General features: G+C 32.6%; 1 protein-coding gene across 1 annotated transcript in view; it reads left to right on the top strand.

The window, feature by feature from the left end:
- LOC143045196 (uncharacterized) overlaps window positions 1-19,600 on the top strand; it is a 265,357-nt gene that overhangs the window by 142,280 nt on the left and 103,477 nt on the right. The window lies entirely within an intron of this gene.

The raw sequence follows: 19,600 nt of genomic DNA, 5'->3' as shown, positions 1-19,600 counted from the left end.
TTATATTTAAACTGTGAACAACAAATTTGGTTCATAAATGTGATAAAAATATGTTGTTTCATTTTGTACAGCAAATAATAGTCCTCTTAGTCATGCACAAGCCATATGAACAAAGTTATATTGGTCGTTTTATGTCAATGTAATTCCAATTTGTTCTCGACTTATACGTATGAATTTGAAAATTTCTTTTTGGTATCATTGGTCCGTTTTTCTCGCAACCACATTCCCATGACATGCAAAAGTACAATCAGTATCCTAACACTTTACATTTTCTACATTTGAAAATGCCTGTACCAAGTCAGGAATATGACAGATGTTGTCCATTCGCTTGATGTGTTTAATCATTTGATTTTGCCATTCGATTAGGAACGTTCTTTTTTTAATTTTCCTCAGTATTTTTGTTATTTGACATTTTATGATACACAAAAACAAAACAAGGTTTTAGCTATTTTCCTACAGAAAGTAACATGGTATAATTTTTAAGAATATACAATAAAGAATAAACCCATAATGATCACATTTATCTATTAAAAATGACTATTCCGTTATAAATATATATGTTATGAACTTTATGCAAAATTAAACATAAAAATCACTTATAACCTAAAATGTACATAAACAGAAAAAAAGTGCAAAAAGGCCTCTGGACTGTTCCAAGGATAAAGTGTTTTTCTTAATAGAGAGTACTTTGTGTGAGCTGATGTATAGAATCGAAACTCGGTAAATATAGCGGGAAAGAACAAACTAACACCGGTCTAATAATTAAAATTAAAAAAAACCTTCCATCCATGATATTGCTGGTGATCCCGGAAAGTGATATCTCAAAGTCCCAAGTTTAGAGATCTACAACACATGATTTGTCGTTTTTAGGTTTTGGGTCAGTTGGTTCTCTACTTTTAGTAAGGATTTGAAACACTTTCAAGTATCTTTCTCTTCTCGTTTAAAGTAAAACTTATTTCTGTTTTGACCGTTACCTCATTCCTACAACCTGCAAACATTGTATATACATTATATAAATTAATTGCAAAACCTTCTGCCATGCACCTGTTCCCACTCTCAATATGCTTGTATTAACAAGCCCTCTGATCATGTAATTACTGATGAATCTAGCATAATTCCCCATCTCTGGCAGCTGAATCATATTCGCAATTAACTTATATCAACGGCTTTTGGTAAGAATAAGTTATTTGTACAGCATACGTCTTTTGTGGCCTTATTGAATATTTTAATGAGTAACAAATCGGAAGACTCACGTGCACCTTATTTCTAATGAATATCAGCATTTCACAAAGTTTTCTCGTATCCGCAATAAAAAATGGATACTGGTACTATGAAAATGTTTACTTGGGTAGTGGCATTTATCATTTTCGGATTCGTAAGACTTCAAAAGAACTTGTGGAATATTTCAAATCTCGTTCATTCTCTCAAATGAATTTTACCAAAAAGTAAAATCACAAAAATACTGAACTCCGAGGAAAAAATCAAAACGGAAAGTCCTTAATGAAATGGCAAAATCAAAAGCTCAACCACATCAAACGAATGGAGAACAACTGTCACATTCCTGGTTTTATAGCTAGCTAAACCTTATGCTTGTATGAAATTTGCCTATTTGTATGCCCTCTAGAAGTAGAGATTCATGAAACAACAGATATAGCCTGATCCGCACCTATTATTGACATATACATCAATTTCTACTACGGTGATCTCAGTGTCAGAATTAATAAAAACAGGACGGTTTCATTCTAAAAAATTATAAAACTTTTCTCACCTCAGCAGCAGCATAAGAACTGCAACCGCGTACGGGGTATACAGCCCGTAACAGAGAAGTGATCGAATTGATGTTTCTTTACCGTCAAAATTAGCTACGTTATCGACAAACTTAATTGAGTAGTGACCGAACTATTGGTACTTTAACGTTAAAAAGATTGACAATGCTGACAAACTTTCATGTGTCGATAATCAAGTTTAATACCGATAATATTGAAAATAATTCTAATAATATGAAACAAAATATGTCCATGTACCATTTCGATTGGGCGAAAAGTAGTCATTTCTTCAAAGTTAGAACAGAAAAAAAAAGATTTATGGAAGGACGTCTTGATAGTATCATTTCCTTTACAATTTTACCCAAAACTTAAAGAAATATACTGGTAAACAATTAAAAAGGTGTTTGATAAGAATGAAGTCCTTTTTTTCGGACTACAATGTGTACCGTACATGTATGTGTGATGGATTTGAATTCAATCAATAACTTTGAAATGTTTTCTCATATGTATACACAAAAGGGAGGACTGGTATTTATACTTCTGTTAGAATATGTCTTCGTCTGTTCACATGCCAAACTTTTTTCTAGTACTGTATGGGATGATTCTGTACTCATACTTCACGCGTAGTTGAGTACAAGTGTCCTCGTAGTGAACGCACCCGACTACGCGTGCAGTAAAAAGTGTACTCTTACGTCGGATACCGGGCAGTTTCTTTGTTATATCTGCTTTTTTGTCAAATACATGTACATGTTAATATTTACTTAATATTAAATAGGTAAAAATTATTGCTGAGAGCCTGTTCAGGGTTTCTTTCTTGTGTATGATTATATAATTTTTCACATGCCTGAACTCATTGACGATATTAGAAAAAAAATAGATTTCTAGTTCGGGTTTGAAAAAGAAATTTCGCCTTTTCTTGGGCCTGTTTTGTACATTTACTTTAACAGATATGATCCAATGGAAATTTTCACATGGAACCTTCGGTAAATATGAAAATGAAAAGATAAGGGGTAATTTACAGAGAGACCACACTCCATCCATGAGAAAAACGGAGGGAATTTAAAAATCTAGAGGTCTCCACAAGGCTTTCAACAAGGGTGGAATCTCACTCCTTCTGAAAAGCTCTAAATCGCCCCAACGTGTACATACGTTTGGTCATCTAGAGATTCTGGTTTCTCCTTTTGTGTGTCATAAACATTCAATTCGGATTTGAATTTAATTTACCGAAACATTTCCGTACATTAAATCTTAGGACGGTCAGAACATTTTAAGGACGCAACAGATCGAAGTACAATTTTAAGTAGTTCATAGGTGTGCAATAATTCAGCTTCCTGTACATGTTCATGAAGTTCTAAATTTTGAATGTTGATTTCTTTAAAAAAAAACACCATTTTTTTACAATAAAATATCTCAAAATGTCCGTTAACAATGAAAAAGTTTGACCATGAAAAATCACATATCTGAGAAAAGCAGTCGTTTTAATTGATTATAAGAAAGTTTCAGTATATCATTTTAAATTTCTTTAATTTGAGAGTTTTCCTTTAGTTACAAATGTAGCTCCATGTCTGATGGTGAAATAAAAATGAATATCTCAGAAAGTGGTGAATTAGTTTCCATAAATGACAGATCAATCGGGCCAAGCTTAGTAACTTACAGTAAACAGACTACTGTAACATTGACGCACTCGTCAAACTGTTTAAAAGATTTGTGTTTATGACCAAAAATTTATATACAACTTCATTTATAAATTCATCTGAATTTCATAGCGCGTCGTCACAATAATGAAAGTTATAAAAAAATCTATAACCAGCAGATCTATACTTCTATAAAGAAAGTATTATTGTACAAAAGGGTATTTATTATAAAATGGTCCTAACTTTAGAATAGATAGTTTACCACAGAAATCTTAAACGGAAGTTTCGACAATTTTAAACAGAAGAGATTTGAAAAAAGCTAGGTTCACACTGCCGATCAGATCAACTCGATCAAGCCCGATCAAGACAAATTACGTGATCGGGAGACTGGTCTGACTCAATCGACAAGGATGTGCGGGTAAGTCTACCCTACTCATCATCGATCTGACTACATTTCAAAAACTATCGGGTAAGGACCGAGAAGCAAGTCACTCGAGAAGAAATCGATAATTCGTCGAGTACGTAGAGATCGAGATTGATCGGGAAAGGATCGTGTAGAGATCGAGATTGGTCGGAATATAACGTAAATTTTGTTGTATTTCGATACACGATCCTTTCCAGATCAATTCGACCGCTACTCGACGAATTCTCGATCTCTTCTCGAGTGACTTGCTTCTCGGTCCTTACTCGATTGTTATAACATGTCAAAAACTCTCGGGTAGATGGTCAGATCGATGAAGAGTAGGGTAGACTATCCCGAACATCTTTGTCGATTGAGTCAGACCAGTCTCCCGATCACGTAATTTGTCTTGATCGGGCTTGATCGAGTTGATCTGATCGGCAGTGTGAACCTAGCTTAAGATCAGTTACATGTAACATGATCTCGTCGATTCGCACGACAAAGCCATTGTTTATGACAGAACACACATTCTAGATTATGTATTTTTGTTTCCGTCAGTTCGAAAGTATTTGATCATTTCAACTCCTTTGTATTTCATAATATGTGTCATGAACAAAGACATATGTTCGATTGAATAATGATTTCCCCGTAACAAAAGATAGAAATTTCGGAGATCCCGTATTTGATCCTTTACCGTTAAAATACTAGTGTGAAGCTAATGAAAATGCCAATGAAAGAGGTTGATTATAAAAAATGTTTTACTGTGTTAAAAAAACTTCGACTTAAACAATGAAAACTTACACGTTGGACAAGAAATATTTTGTCGATGAAGAAAATTAAATTATGTCACTTCTGAAATAAGTTTGTCGATAACGTAACTTGTTCTGACGGTAAAGAAACGCGAACTACTCTGTTACGGGCTGTACATTTCTCAACTCAGGTCTGAAGTTATTAATATTTTTATTTTTTACCTTGTCTTTATAATTTACTGAATTTGTAAATTCTGGAGAAAGAGTTTTTTTCATTTGGGATATGATAAGTAGCATATGTACTATCAAATACACATTTTTTTGTAAGCTTCTGTCAAATTAATTAATTACAACAATGTGTTTGAATTGTCTTTGTTAGATTTATTTGTATGTTTGTATAAATTGTGTAGTCAGTTGTGTAGTCGCTCTGTAATTAATATGCAGTTTAGACTACACGATCACAATACTTTGTCACACTAACATATTATGGCTGTTTTTTTTTCAGTATAACGGAAATAAAAACAGCAGTATAAGCTATCTATAAACGGTTCAAGCAAACATTTTCTTCAGGACATCACTATATCAAGTCTTGACAGTTGTTTACTATTGAATACATAGCAATAAGTGCATACTTATTTAGTTGATACATGTAACATGATCTCGTCGATTCGCACGACAAAGCCATTGTTTATGACAGAACACACATTCTAGATTATGTATTTTTGTTTCCGTCAGTTCGAAAGTATTTGATCATTTCAACTCCTTTGTATTTCATAATATGTGTCATGAACAAAGACATATGTTCGATTGAATAATGATTTCCCCGTAACAAAAGATAGAAATTTCGGAGATCCCGTATTTGATCCTTTACCGTTAAAATACTAGTGTGAAGCTAATGAAAATGCCAATGAAAGAGGTTGATTATAAAAAATGTTTTACTGTGTTAAAAAAACTTCGACTTAAACAATGAAAACTTACACGTTGGACAAGAAATATTTTGTCGATGAAGAAAATTAAATTATGTCACTTCTGAAATAAGTTTGTCGATAACGTAACTTGTTCTGACGGTAAAGAAACGCGAACTACTCTGTTACGGGCTGTACATTTCTCAACTCAGGTCTGAAGTTATTAATATTTTTATTTTTTACCTTGTCTTTATAATTTACTGAATTTGTAAATTCTGGAGAAAGAGTTTTTTTCATTTGGGATATGATAAGTAGCATATGTACTATCAAATACACATTTTTTTGTAAGCTTCTGTCAAATTAATTAATTACAACAATGTGTTTGAATTGTCTTTGTTAGATTTATTTGTATGTTTGTATAAATTGTGTAGTCAGTTGTGTAGTCGCTCTGTAATTAATATGCAGTTTAGACTACACGATCACAATACTTTGTCACACTAACATATTATGGCTGTTTTTTTTTCAGTATAACGGAAATAAAAACAGCAGTATAAGCTATCTATAAACGGTTCAAGCAAACATTTTCTTCAGGACATCACTATATCAAGTCTTGACAGTTGTTTACTATTGAATACATAGCAATAAGTGCATACTTATTTAGTTGATACACGTTACTTTCAAGGTGTAGAAGTGTCTCACTCAAGCGGTTCTACAGTGCAAACCACAGACTTTAACACTACGATAGGTAATACTAGGTATACACAAAATAATTCCAGCCTCTTGACTGATCCTCGAAAACAATTGACTTAGTACACGCATTTTCGAGGGAAGACATGATGAGTTGGACCTTGTTTTAAAGGTAGATTACACTATAACTTAGCTAGCTATAACACCGGGTTTAATTCACCATTTTCTACATAATGCAATGCCTGTTACAAAATATGGGGAAAGATAGCAGTTGGACATTATAACTCATAAATTGAAAATCAACTGACAACGCCAAGGCTAAAAAAGAAAAAAAAAACAAACAGACGAACAATATTACATAAAACACATGTACATTATAAAAAAATACAGACTTAGCAACACAACCCCAAAACACCTGGGGATGATCTCAAGTGCTCCTGAAGGGTACGCAGATACTGCTCCACATGTGACACCCGTCGTGTTAACGTATTAATGCTAGTACAAGTCTGGTAATTAATCTCATCCGTAGTTCACATTCGTGAAAAGGGTACATGATTGTAGTTACGACATATGGAACGTATCCATTATCATCTGCGAAACGGATATTCCATAACCGTCACACAACTCGTCAGGAATATGACAGTTATTTAACTCTATACTATATATTGCGTTCCCATTGATTAATAGCTATGTAGTCAGCTCAATGGAAGCTTAGAGTAGGGTACGTTTTCCTACAACTAAATAATAAGAACTTTTATTTAATAATAAAAAACTAAGACTAAGCAACACGAACCCCACCAAAAACTTGGGGTGATCTCATGTACTCCGGAAGGGTAAGCAGATCCTGCTCCACATGTTGCACCCATCGTGTTGCTTATGTTATTACAAATCCGGTAAATCGTCTAATTTGGTAGATCACATTCGTGAAAAGGGAAAGGGTATTGTAGTTACGACATAACCTGTGTTTTAACCTGACGAAGAATATTGAATTATTAGAAAACTATTAGTTGGTCTTCGTCTGACTGAGAATTTTTTAAGTTAATACTATATAAATGCCGATGAGACAACTCTCAACACGAGACCAATTTATACAGAAATTAGTGTAATGAAATATGAATACAGTATTCTCACAATCAAGCACTAACTGTAAAAGTATAACGGCAACAGTACATGTTGATACACATCACACACTAGTATTATTAGTTCTTTTAAATACTTTCATTTTACAATACTTCCCAAATTTATAGGTAACTCTGCTGTGACCACGGCTATTGTGGATATTTCAACCCTTATAATATTTTTATCCTGGCATACCTAGAAATACTGCAAGTTCTTAATGAAACTACTTGTGTGTGACTCAAACCTGTGATTATGTGGTGTAGAAATGTTTTGTACAAGCAACAAATACAAAAAGTTGATAATATCATGAACGTCTGTGATCAAGTCAATTGCAATAATAACTATTTGTGTAAAACGGTAAGAGGAAAAATATATTAAAAAAACACAGTTGGCGAATGCTATACGTAGAACAAAAGACCACCTGTGTTTTTAACATATTGTACATTATATGTTTAAACAATAATGAATCATTTATTGAAATTCAACTGAGTATTAAATGGCAGTTTGAAATGTAGTTTCTTACTAGTACTTCTTATTTCTGTTACTTTTATTTACCTGTATGCTATTTCAATGGAACATCTACGTTTTAATCTGATAGGAGAATCTTTTATATATATATAATAAGTTATCAAAGGTTACAGGATTATAATTTAATACGCCAGACGCGCGTTCCGTCTACATAAGACTCACCAGTGACGCTCAGAGCGAAATATTTATAAAGCCAAACAAGTACAAAGTTGAAGAGCATTGAGGACCCAAAATTCCAAAAAGTTGTGCCAAATACGGGTCAGGTAATATATTCCTGGAAAAATAAAATCCTTAGTTGTTCCAAAAATTCAAAGTTTTGTCAACAGGAAATTTATAAAAATGACCATAGAATTGATATTCATGTGAACACCGAAGTGCTGACTACTGGGCTGGTGATACCCTCGGGGACGAAACGTCCACCAGCAGTGGCATCGACCCAGCTGTGTAAATAGGTACCAGGATTATAACAAAAGGTACCAGGATTATAAATCAGTAATGCATCTTTAAACCATAGACTAGTGTTCTTTGATTATGTTTAATGTGCTGTATTTATGAAATGTTTGCTGATGAACTTTTTTGTACCATAAATATTGAAAAAGAAATCCAAGTTGAGCAAAAAGATAATGGGTTCAACTCAAATACTAATGTTCCACATGTGAATGAAGGTTGTAATTGCAAAGCAACTTGATGTACATGCGGTTACTTTATTTATCGATAATAAATATAGTTTTTCAATTAGTTTGATTAGTCTTATCGATTATTTTAAACTGATAAAGATAAATGCTTACAAGTACATTTATATATCTTCAGCAGGTGCAATAAGTGTTTGAAGATTGTCGTTATAAACAAGAAACTCTACCTAAATCAAAATATTTACCAATTTGTATGTCAAAGTTCCCTTTTATAGCTTTACTGTATCAAAAGAGGGACGAAAGATACCAGAGGGACAGTCAAACTCATAGATTGAAAATAAACCGACAACGTCATGGCTTAAATAAAAAGACAAACAGACAAATAATAGTACAGAAGACAAAACATAGAAAACTAAAGACAAAGCAACACGAACTCCACCAAAAACTGTGGGTAATCTCAGGTGCACCGGAATTGTATCAACATATCACAGAAGAGCTTTATTTAAAAGTGGGGAGTGATACACAGATTGTGAGAAAAAAGATAAAAACAAAAAAAGGTCTACAAAGCATTGCAAAATAATTAAAATCTAAGGTTTACCTGGACGATGCTCAATGATTGTATGGAAATTGGAAAATATGTGTCCAGATGGATAAGCAGTTTTTAACCTTATAAGAACAAGATATCTGGGCGAGATAAAAACTAGTAGGAATTACTATTTCTCGGCTCAGCATTATTTATCTAGAAAAAGGGTAAAAAATGGTCGGTCCGGAATCAGATAGGCTTGTCGTATAAGTATAAGATATTTTTCCGCATACAATGTTATATTAAACTTCTGATGATATATACAATGTACATTTGTAGTTATTGATCAATCAATTTTTTTTTTTATCAGAAAAATATTTTCGGAATAAAATTGAGAATGGAAATGGGGGATGTGTCAAAGAGACAACAACCCGACCATAGAGAGACACACATTTTTATAAAACCTTTATTAATGCAATTATGAAATTAGCAAACATATCGTGCTCAGGTAAAAAAAAAAAGCAAAAATACCAATTGAGGGAAATTGATATTTCATAAACCACGGAACAGCATTGAGAGTTAGGAAACAAATATTTTGAATACATATATGTTTAATACCAGATAAATTAAGATTAAGATTGAGTTGCAAACCCAGATTTTAAATAAAAACCGGTGGCTTTTGTTGTCCATTTGCTAAAACCAGGTTTAATCCACCATTTTCTACATTTGAAAATGCCTGTACAAAGTCAGGAATATAACAGTTCTTGTCCATTCGTTTTTGATGTATTTTGTTATTTGATTTTGCCATGTGATTATGGACTATCCGATTAGATTTTCCTCTAAGTTCAGTATTTTTGTGATTTTACTTTTTTCATTTACTCTTTAAACTAATAAAAAGTCAATAGTTTTTTGTTCTTTAATGCAAATACTGAAAATACACTATAAGGGGATTGCTTACGTCTCTAAAGACATGAAAGACAAAGCATGTTTGGATGAAGATTTATATATCAGGGTATTCTATCTATAATACAGTCTACAATAAAATCATGCACAAGAGTTCACAAGGGGGTCATCAGATTTGATTGAAACTGTGTGCTCTTAAAAAAGATACACGCTATCGCTCAGGGTAAAATATTTGTCATAAAGAGCCACCCCGTGGTAAAATCACGATATATTCAACCCCCCATGAATTATTTCTTTAGTAACTCACCAATAAATACATTAACAAGAAACATTAAGTGGATTATACCAAGGTGAATAATCCTGAAAGAAAATATTTTTTAGAAAATCATAAAAAGTAAATAATTCTAAAAAAATTAGGCCTTTTGTCCATCAAAAAATAACTTTTAAGGTGGTATGGGAGTCTAACATAAAAATGATAGAATTTGTTCATACTTTGCCAAAACGTAGTATCTATTGATATATGTTCAAAAATAGGTCACCGCGCATTTTCGCAAGCTACAGGTTGTGACACCCATACCACCTTAATGCTTTTCTTTGTTAATAGTCCAGCGGCTACAAGCATATTTCAGACGAATTGTGCACATCCTGCTACAAGCATGAAATTTTGCATAGACCTTCCTCAACTACAAGTCAGATAGGGAGACATTTTAAAAAAAATGTCTCTCTTCCGGTAAAATTCATAATGGCAGACATCATATTAAATCAGCCCAATATCGAAGGCTAGTATGTGAAAATGAGTTTTAATCATGCTACTATCGTAAAATTAGGGAAAAACCCTTTTATATGTACTACTTTTGGATATATTATATAGATAATACGTCTTCAAAAACCTTACTTCCGGTAAAATCCATCATTGCGGACATAAAACAAAAATAAGATTATTTTTTAGAAAGGGTAATTGAAATGTGTTTTAACGTGTTGCTGATATCCTTATATTGTGCAGGAAATATCTTTGGTGATTCTCTAGCATACAATTCATAGGACAAAGCCTTTAAAGCACATACTTCCGGTAATGTCCAATATGGCGGAAAAAGAAATATCCTTTTTTTATTTTGATATTTAATTTTTTTCAAAAGGTAAAAGAAAATATGTTTTTTGTGCAGGTCATTAAACTTTTTACCTCAAAATTACTACTTCTCAAAGTTAACACTTCCGGTAAAAAAAAAACAAAATGGTCCTAAATCCATCTCAATCCATCTCCATATCCTCGATGTAGAGTTTTGGATAGATTGATTAAAACAAAATAAAGTCACTAAAGTATTAGAACATTTCTAAAAGTTCTACTATTTGGCCACAAATACATGTTTACTCACAATCACCACCACAAGCCACAGGCACTTGTTTCTATCCATGGGAAGACCCACTATCAACGTAAAATGTAGTGGGTCTTCCAATGGATAGAAACTAGTGTCTGTGCAATAAGCACCAAAGCAGTGCACGAGAGACCCGATTTTACTCATTTACAACGACCGCTGCATCCTTTCTGACATCCATAATGTACAAGCTCCTCACAAGATGATGAGGCCTCAGAAAAAGTTTTTTTTAAAAGGGTTCCCATGGACTCTCTTTGTCCCTTCACATTCCATTAGGGCTTGAACTAGGTAGCATAAGAGCCAATTACAAGCTCGACCCCTTAACACCTATAGTTTGAAGGCTGATACAAGAAGCAAGAGCTAGGAGTAAGGGACCAGGCAGTTCATGTTCAAAACAAATTCCTCAAAATTGGCAAAGTTTTCTGAGAAATGACGACAATAAGAAAGAACTTTAAAGTTTTCATTCACAACAGCTTTCGCAATAAGATTTTGAGGAAAAGGTAGTTGTAGCAATAAATGCTTAGGATGTTCTGTGTTATCCACCACATGATGATGTATAAATTTTAGCACCAGGTTCACTTGAAGAGACTGACACTAGAATCATGATGCATGTGGCTGATGCAAATAAGAATTGATTTGAAGAGTCGATACTGATGTTGCTCTCATTGCTGTTACTCTATTCCGTTATATAGAAGCAGACGAACTTGTGCTTGCGTTTGGGAGTGGGAAAAGCTTTAGATATATACATGTATATCTATCCATAACCTTTCAAATGCACAATGCATTGAGCGGTTACACGCTTGCTGGAAAAGGAAAACAAGACTGCGTTGGTGACATGGATGGTGTTTCAAGATGTGACTTTAGAATTTAGAAAATGATTGATCAGCCAACACCATCTGATATGGGTTCGATAATGTCATTGATAGAAGGATAAATGGTTTTACTGTAAGATCAAACAGACTTATCAGATGGAGTAAGCGAAGCAAGAAAACATCTGTTTTAGAAGAGAAAAGACTAATTGAAGCTATTCCTGGCCCATGACGACTCGGTCTAGTCTTTTCCAACATATAAAACGTGCTACCATGGCGGGTGTGAATGAGTAACAAGCTTGGAATTGGTTCCTTGGCAAACTATTCCAGACGCCAATGCATGAATGTCGTAGAGACAAATATGATCCATGGGAGCCTTTTTGGACAACACTTTGTGAGGCCTCTTCATCTTGTCAGGAGCTTGTACATTATGGATGTAAGAAAGGATGCCACGGTGTTTTTAAATGTAAAAAATCAGGTCTCAAGTGCACTGCTTTATGTTCTTGTGGTGGTGATTTTGAAATAAAATGTATTTGCGGCCATAAATTAGTAATTCTAAAGATCTTTGAGTACTTTAATAACCTTGTTTTGTTTATTCAATCCAACTAAAACTGTACATCGAGGATACAGATTGAGGACTCATCTCTGAATTTTACTCCATATTGTTTTTTTACCGCAAGTATTAAAACATCATAAACATTATAGTAAATAAGTAGTTTGAAGATAACTTTAAGTCAAAAATGTAGTTACCGACTTACCGGCACATTTTGAACAAAAATTGAATATTAAAATCAAAAGATGATATTTCTATGTCCATCATAATGGATTTAACTAGAAGAAGGGGGTTTAAAGAGATATGTCCTATATAATGTATCCATAAGGAGATTCAAAGAAAAATTCCTCCGCAATATGCTGATAGTAGCAATACCTTAAAACACAATTCAATTACCCTCCATAACAAATACGCTTGTTTAACCGAAGTGGGGTTTTAAAGTCATATAATCTATAAAATATATCTAAAAGTAGCACATAACAAAGGTTTGTGCCAAATATAATGATAGTAGCATGATTATAACACCTTTTCAATTATCAGCCTTCGATATTGGGCTGAATTAAGTATAATGTCCGCCATATTGAATTTTACGAGAAGTGGTGCTTTTTTCAAATGCCTCCCTATCTGAAATCAAAGAGTAATACTAGATGAAGTTTTGTGCCAAATTTCATGCTTGTAGCAGGTTGTGCACAATTTTTCACGAAGCAGCCGTACTAATTGAAAAAAGTAAAATCACAAAAATACTGAACTCCGAGAAAAATTCAAAAAAGAAAATCCCCAATCAAATGGCAAAATCAAAAGCTCAGACACAACAAACAACTTGGTACAGGCATTGCCGTATGTACTAAAAGAGGGACGAAAGATACCAAAGGGACAGTCAAACTCATAAATCTAAAACAAACTGACAACGCCATGGCTAAAAATAAAAAAGACAAACAGAAAAACAATAGTACACATGACACAACATAGAAAACTAAAGAATAAACAACACGAACCCCACCAAAAACTAGGGGTGATCTCGGGTGCTCCGGAAGGGTACGCAGATCCTGCTCCACATGTGGCACCCAAGCAGATCCTGCTCCACATGTGACACCCGTCGTGTTGCTTATGTGATTACAAATCCGGTAAATAGTCTAATTCGATAGGTCACATTCATGAAAGGGAAGGGGATTGTGGTAACGACGTAAGGAACATATCCGATATCATTTGTGAAACGGTTATTCCATAACGGTCAACCAACTCGTGATGGAGTCCGTAAAATTTACGAAGGGATGATTTCAACTTCACCATTTGGAACTCTTGGTTTAATAGCTTCCTTGTGAGCAGTAACCCTCTATCAAGAAAATCATGATAGGAAATGCAAGCACAGGAATATCGTATCAATTGGGAGATATATACCCCGTATGCAGGTGCTGCTGGAATGTTGCTACTTAGAAATGGAAAGTTCACAATTGGGAAGTTGAAATCATCTCTTTTGTCGTAAAGTTTTGTTTTCAACCGACCCTCATTGTCAATTTCTAGATGTAAGTCAAGATATGAAGCCGACTTAACTGTATCTGTAGTATCCTTTATCTCCAATTCGATGGGATAGATGCGTTCCACATAGTCACCAAATTTTGAATTGTTTAGTGAAAGAACGTCATCTATATAGCGGAAAGTAGAGTTAAAGGATATTGCTAACTTCTTATCTTTCTTCCTAAGAAGTTCCTGCATTAAGTCAGCCTCATAATAATAAAGAAACAAGTCGGCAAGTAGAGGGGCACAGTTTGTTTCCATTGGGATGCCGACAGTAATAGTCGATTGAACCTGGTTTTACAGCTAGCTAAACATCACACTTTGTATGACAGTCGCATCAAATTCCATTATACTGACAACGATGCGTGATCAAAACAAACAGCATTCAACATTTTGTTATAATCTTTATCACTAAATGAACCAAACAAATATGTAACAAAGAAGCACAAAATGGCATAAAGACCAAGCATATTAGAAAAAAATTGAAACAAGAATACACACATTTACTATAGTACACTAATTGATGCCGGTATGTATAAGTACAGAGCCACATCATATATGTAACACAAAAAGGAATAAAGACAGAGCACATAGCAAGAAATAACGACAAGCAACAAACAAGTTTTTACAATAGCACAAAAACGGAATGTATTAGTACAGAGCCACGCTATGTATCGAATTAACACTAAAAGGCATATAGACAAAGCAAAAATAAGAGACAAGAATACGGGAATATCATAAACCATTATTAAAGGATGTACAAGTACCAGAAGTATCTTAATCAACATGAAAACAAAGTAATATTTAACAAAGAAGCACAAAAATGCATCTATCATGTCTATTAAATTTAACAACCTCGTCCATTGCTTTCATATTTTTAAATTTTCATTAATGCATGCCAAATCCACCCATAAACAACCAAAAACATCTTAAACACTGGGACCAAATTGCCAGCAAATTGCCAGCAAATTGCCTAACGTAGAACCGCGCGTCTGACGGCAGAATTTAAACGTCACATAAGCAGAAATATAAAGTAACTATGTCGTTCAAAGTATGAAAATAATATAGTCCATACTTCTTTAAGCAAATCCTCTGTAGAATGTAAATTAGAAGTTAACCTGTCCTTGTCGCCTGTCTATATGCTTTTTATGTATTTCTATTTAAAAAAAAGAGCCTTGTCAGTATGTAGAAAAGAAACATAAAAAGAGCATATAGGCAAAGCATTAGCTAATATGAAAGACCAGAATACAAAAAAATATGTATCGTATTGGCACTGTGTAACTAATATATCTGCCAGAATATTGATATTCCGATGTAGATTCATTAACCATAAGACAGTCGTAAGATACAAATTTAAATGAAAACCAAACATAAGTCAAAACGAATAAACAAGACTATTGTAAAAAAGGAATACTTAAATGTTTCTAATTGTAATTATATTTTAGTTTGAGCAATGGAGTTGTAGGATTCAAGACAAACTGGATGAACATTTACTTACTGAAACTATTTGGTACTGACGACATGATTTGAACAAAAGCAACTTTCTAATATTATCCGTTTATAAATTTTGAAAATAACTTGAAGCAAATGTACCAGTTACATAAGGCAACGTAAAGCTTTTATGGAGTTGGCTATTCTTTACAAATGTAGGTACAATCTCTGTTTTCAAATATTCGGCTTTTGGCTTTCCCGATGAAAGCAAATCCAGAAAAGCGCTTCGAATGCATGACATTTTTTAATGTGATGTTTTATGTTTTTTTGTGAAACATTTATATAAGGTTTTCGATTAACCAATTTTCGTAAACATTAGTAAAATGTAGAATAAAACTTACAAATCATTCAACACAATAGTATTTTTGTATTGTGTTGCTATTCTGTAAACAAATGTTAAGCCGTGAATTTACATATATCAAAAATTAAAATTAAAGCGCAGTCGAACTATATATAAGAGACTATCTTTGAGTAAGATCAAACGGTCAATAAGTTGTTTGATAACCAATACATTTAACAGATAATTTATTACAAGCTATTACGACAACTATATGTTTTACAATCATTTTAATTGATTATAAATGAATTTAAATACAAAATACGCCTTCAACAATCACTATGATATGTGACAATTTTCAATACTGATGGTTATATTCGAGTTGTAAAGTTGTTGAACAATTTCTCAGCAAATATGAAAAGGAGTAACTTGGAACGTAAATGTCTTAAACTTGAAGTTTGTTTTGTTTAACTTATTGACAATACCATTAAAATATATATATGTTAATGTAAAAAAGAAGTGCTTTTTACCAAAACATTTTTAAAAATGGTGTTAAGACTTGGCATGTGTTTGTGTTTCTTTTAGATTCATTTGATATATGTTATTTATCATTATAATTATGTTGATCAATTGAAAATTGCACAACCCTACCCGAACTTGAATGTCGTTAGTTGTATAACATATTTATCATTGAACGTTAAAAAACAAATAATTATCAGTAAGAACATCCAATCTTTCTTTCGATCAAACAACCTGTATTTATGCATTTTAAAAAGTGTCTCTTGACGTTGAGCTTCCAATAAAAGTCATTAACGCAACAAAAAAAAAAAAACCGTAAAATTGTCCTTTTTAAAAGCAAATATGTCATACTCTCCTTGATACATTCAGCGTATTGCCAGTAAATATTTAAATATATACAATATTTCAATATTAGTTGAAACTGTCACAGGATGGTAAGTCAAAGGGTACTTCCTTGTTATGTATAGTTAGCGATCATAATATATGAAATTTCGTTTGGATAGATAAACTTGAAAAGTTCTTATTAGAAGACAGTACTGTCAAGTATTTTTTAAAACTGTTTGCTTTACATATTTATATTTGGAATGAATTGGTCTGCATTTGAAATAATTCGTAAGGGTTCCGCAGAACCCAGTGTCTCGCCTACGTTTGCTGTTTATCGCAGGCTCAACAAAAATGAGAAAAAAAAATATTCCACTCGATACTATATTTAGATTCTGAAAAACTACTGTCATAGTTTGGTAAAAATCTTTGATAGTTTAGGAATCAAATAAATGTTTTAAAAACTTTTCAGACTGTTTGTAATGTTGACTGGAAAAAAAACTAAGTCCATTTATAAATAAAATACGGATAAATGGGTACAAAATTTAGATTTTTAGATACTAGCTTTTGATCATAAACAAGCTTCTGTCCAAGTTTGGTAGAAATCCAGGCTAGTTTAAGAAAGTTATTAAAATTTCAAAAACTTTAACCACAGTGTTAATGTAATGTTTCCTTGCAAAAACACTATGCCCATTTATCAGTAAAATACGAAAAAAAGAAGTTTTTTACAAAATGTTCTTCTGGATACTATCTTCTGATCATAAACAAACTTCTGTAAAAGTTTGGTACAAATCTAGGATAGTTTAAGAAAGTTATTAAAATTTTAAAAACTTTATCCACAGAGTGAATGTAATGTTTTCTGGCAAGAATACTAAGTCCATTTATAAGTAAAATACAGAAAAACAGGATTTTTTTACAAAATTTACTTCTGCATGGATACTACCCAATGATCCTAAACAAGCCTCTCTCCAAGATTGGTAGAAATCCAGGCTAGTTTAAGAAAGTTATTAAAATTTCAAAACCTTAACCACAGAGTGAATATTTGTGGACGCCGACGCCGACGGAATGTACGATCGCTATGTCTCGCTTTTTCGAAGACTCGACAAAATAGCAGGTGTACAATCATCACAAATAATATAAATTTTACACTGGAAATATCATTAGTTTTAAATTTTTAAAGAACAAAAAATTATTGTACAATTACTTATTTATTTAATCTTATTTTTTATTCATTTCCGAAGGAGACATGATACGTATTGAACTCAACTTTAGCATATAGATTTGTAATTAGAGATACCTATACTTAGGAGAACAAATCACATGACTGCTGTTTATAGGGACAAGGCGTACGATATCATATAAATACTAAATCATTGTTTAACAGTAACATATTAAGAAATTGCAGGTCCATTAGAACTATCATGGTAAGTCCTCTGTTTTGCATTATTAAAATATATATATAAGGTAATAAGGTTTTGCCTTTATTTTGTTTTCTGATATAAAACATAACTTATTTGGGAATCAAAAAAGCTGTTACATGGTTAACAAAAACATTGAACCCAAAGATGCATCGTTTTCGAAAAATATACTTGAAAATTTAATACGCGTTTATTTGGGTTGAATGAAAAGGAATCAAGACACAATTCACCGTTATTGTATTTTATTCAACATAACATACACATACTACATCTGTATTACTTATCGCTGTATCAATGATCTGCGATAATTCTTACAATATACAAGATGAATCAAGATTAAAAAGTATAATTTAGTAAATCATGAGACATTGTGGAGAGGTAAATAAAGCATACTTATTTGCGAAAGTTAGAAAGGATATTTAAATTCGTCTAATTGGTTGACTTGAATTACATGTTTAGACAGATTACACTTCACTCCGGTTTCTTAAATAAATAAATGTATCAATGTTGTTGATATTCGGATATCACATTTTGAAAATAGTTCAAAAATAATTAAAAAAAAGGTACATAATACGTATAATTCTAGAATCAGTAATTCTAAAGATACTCCCTCACACAAAGTTGACCTTAGATAAACTTGGCTATTTTTATGTTCTTTTGGTCATATAGATATTCAATGGTTTTGGTTCTTATACATCCTTGGCTTATAAATATACGACTTTGAGCTTTCCTGAGAAAATTATTCTAGAAAAGTGCTTCAAGCGCATTAAATTAATAACGTGTTTATTTATCAAGTACTTTTAAATCGGTATGGGTTGTACCGGCCGACAAAACAGCAAACAATGAGGTGGATGTATATCGTTATTACTACACGGACATTAATTAAGATGACATTTTAATTTTCTACATTCAAGTATGTGCACTCTAAAGAGCAGTCAAATAGTTAACAAACATATCATAACCATATAACAGCTTAATGCCTCCTCTGTAGGTCCCTACTATAATTATGTTATGGATTCCTTAAATACACACACAAAAATAAGTAATACATTGTTTCATCTTGGCCTTTAGAAAGTATTCTATAACTAATCATTCAGTTTCTTAAATTTTATCAAAGAACTTATCATTAATTTTATTAAAATTTATGTACGATTCGGAATTACTATTTATCGACAGGTTGAAGGTATTCCTATGGGCATCACGTGTGCCATTTTAAGAGCAGAGTTATTCTTGTTCTATTATAAATCACAGTTCATGATCAACTAATTATAGACACGTCTTAATTGCATTTAATTGATTAATTCAACAACACTTACCGTTATCGTGATGTTTTGTTTTCGTTAATTGTCCAAGAACTTTTGTCAATCTACTGCCAAAATTTACCGTAAGAACTGTCTTTAAACAAATAAAAAAAAAATGGTAATAACTGTCACTTCCTAGACTACAGCATTTTAGTTTAATACGGGGAATTCTTTGCT

Source organism: Mytilus galloprovincialis, chromosome 9, assembly GCF_965363235.1.
Source record: "Mytilus galloprovincialis chromosome 9, xbMytGall1.hap1.1, whole genome shotgun sequence".
In the NCBI taxonomy this organism is placed as follows: Eukaryota; Metazoa; Mollusca; class Bivalvia; order Mytilida; family Mytilidae; genus Mytilus; species Mytilus galloprovincialis.
The sequence above is the reverse complement of the archived record's forward strand: the minus strand, read 5'-3'. Positions and strand labels throughout refer to the sequence as shown.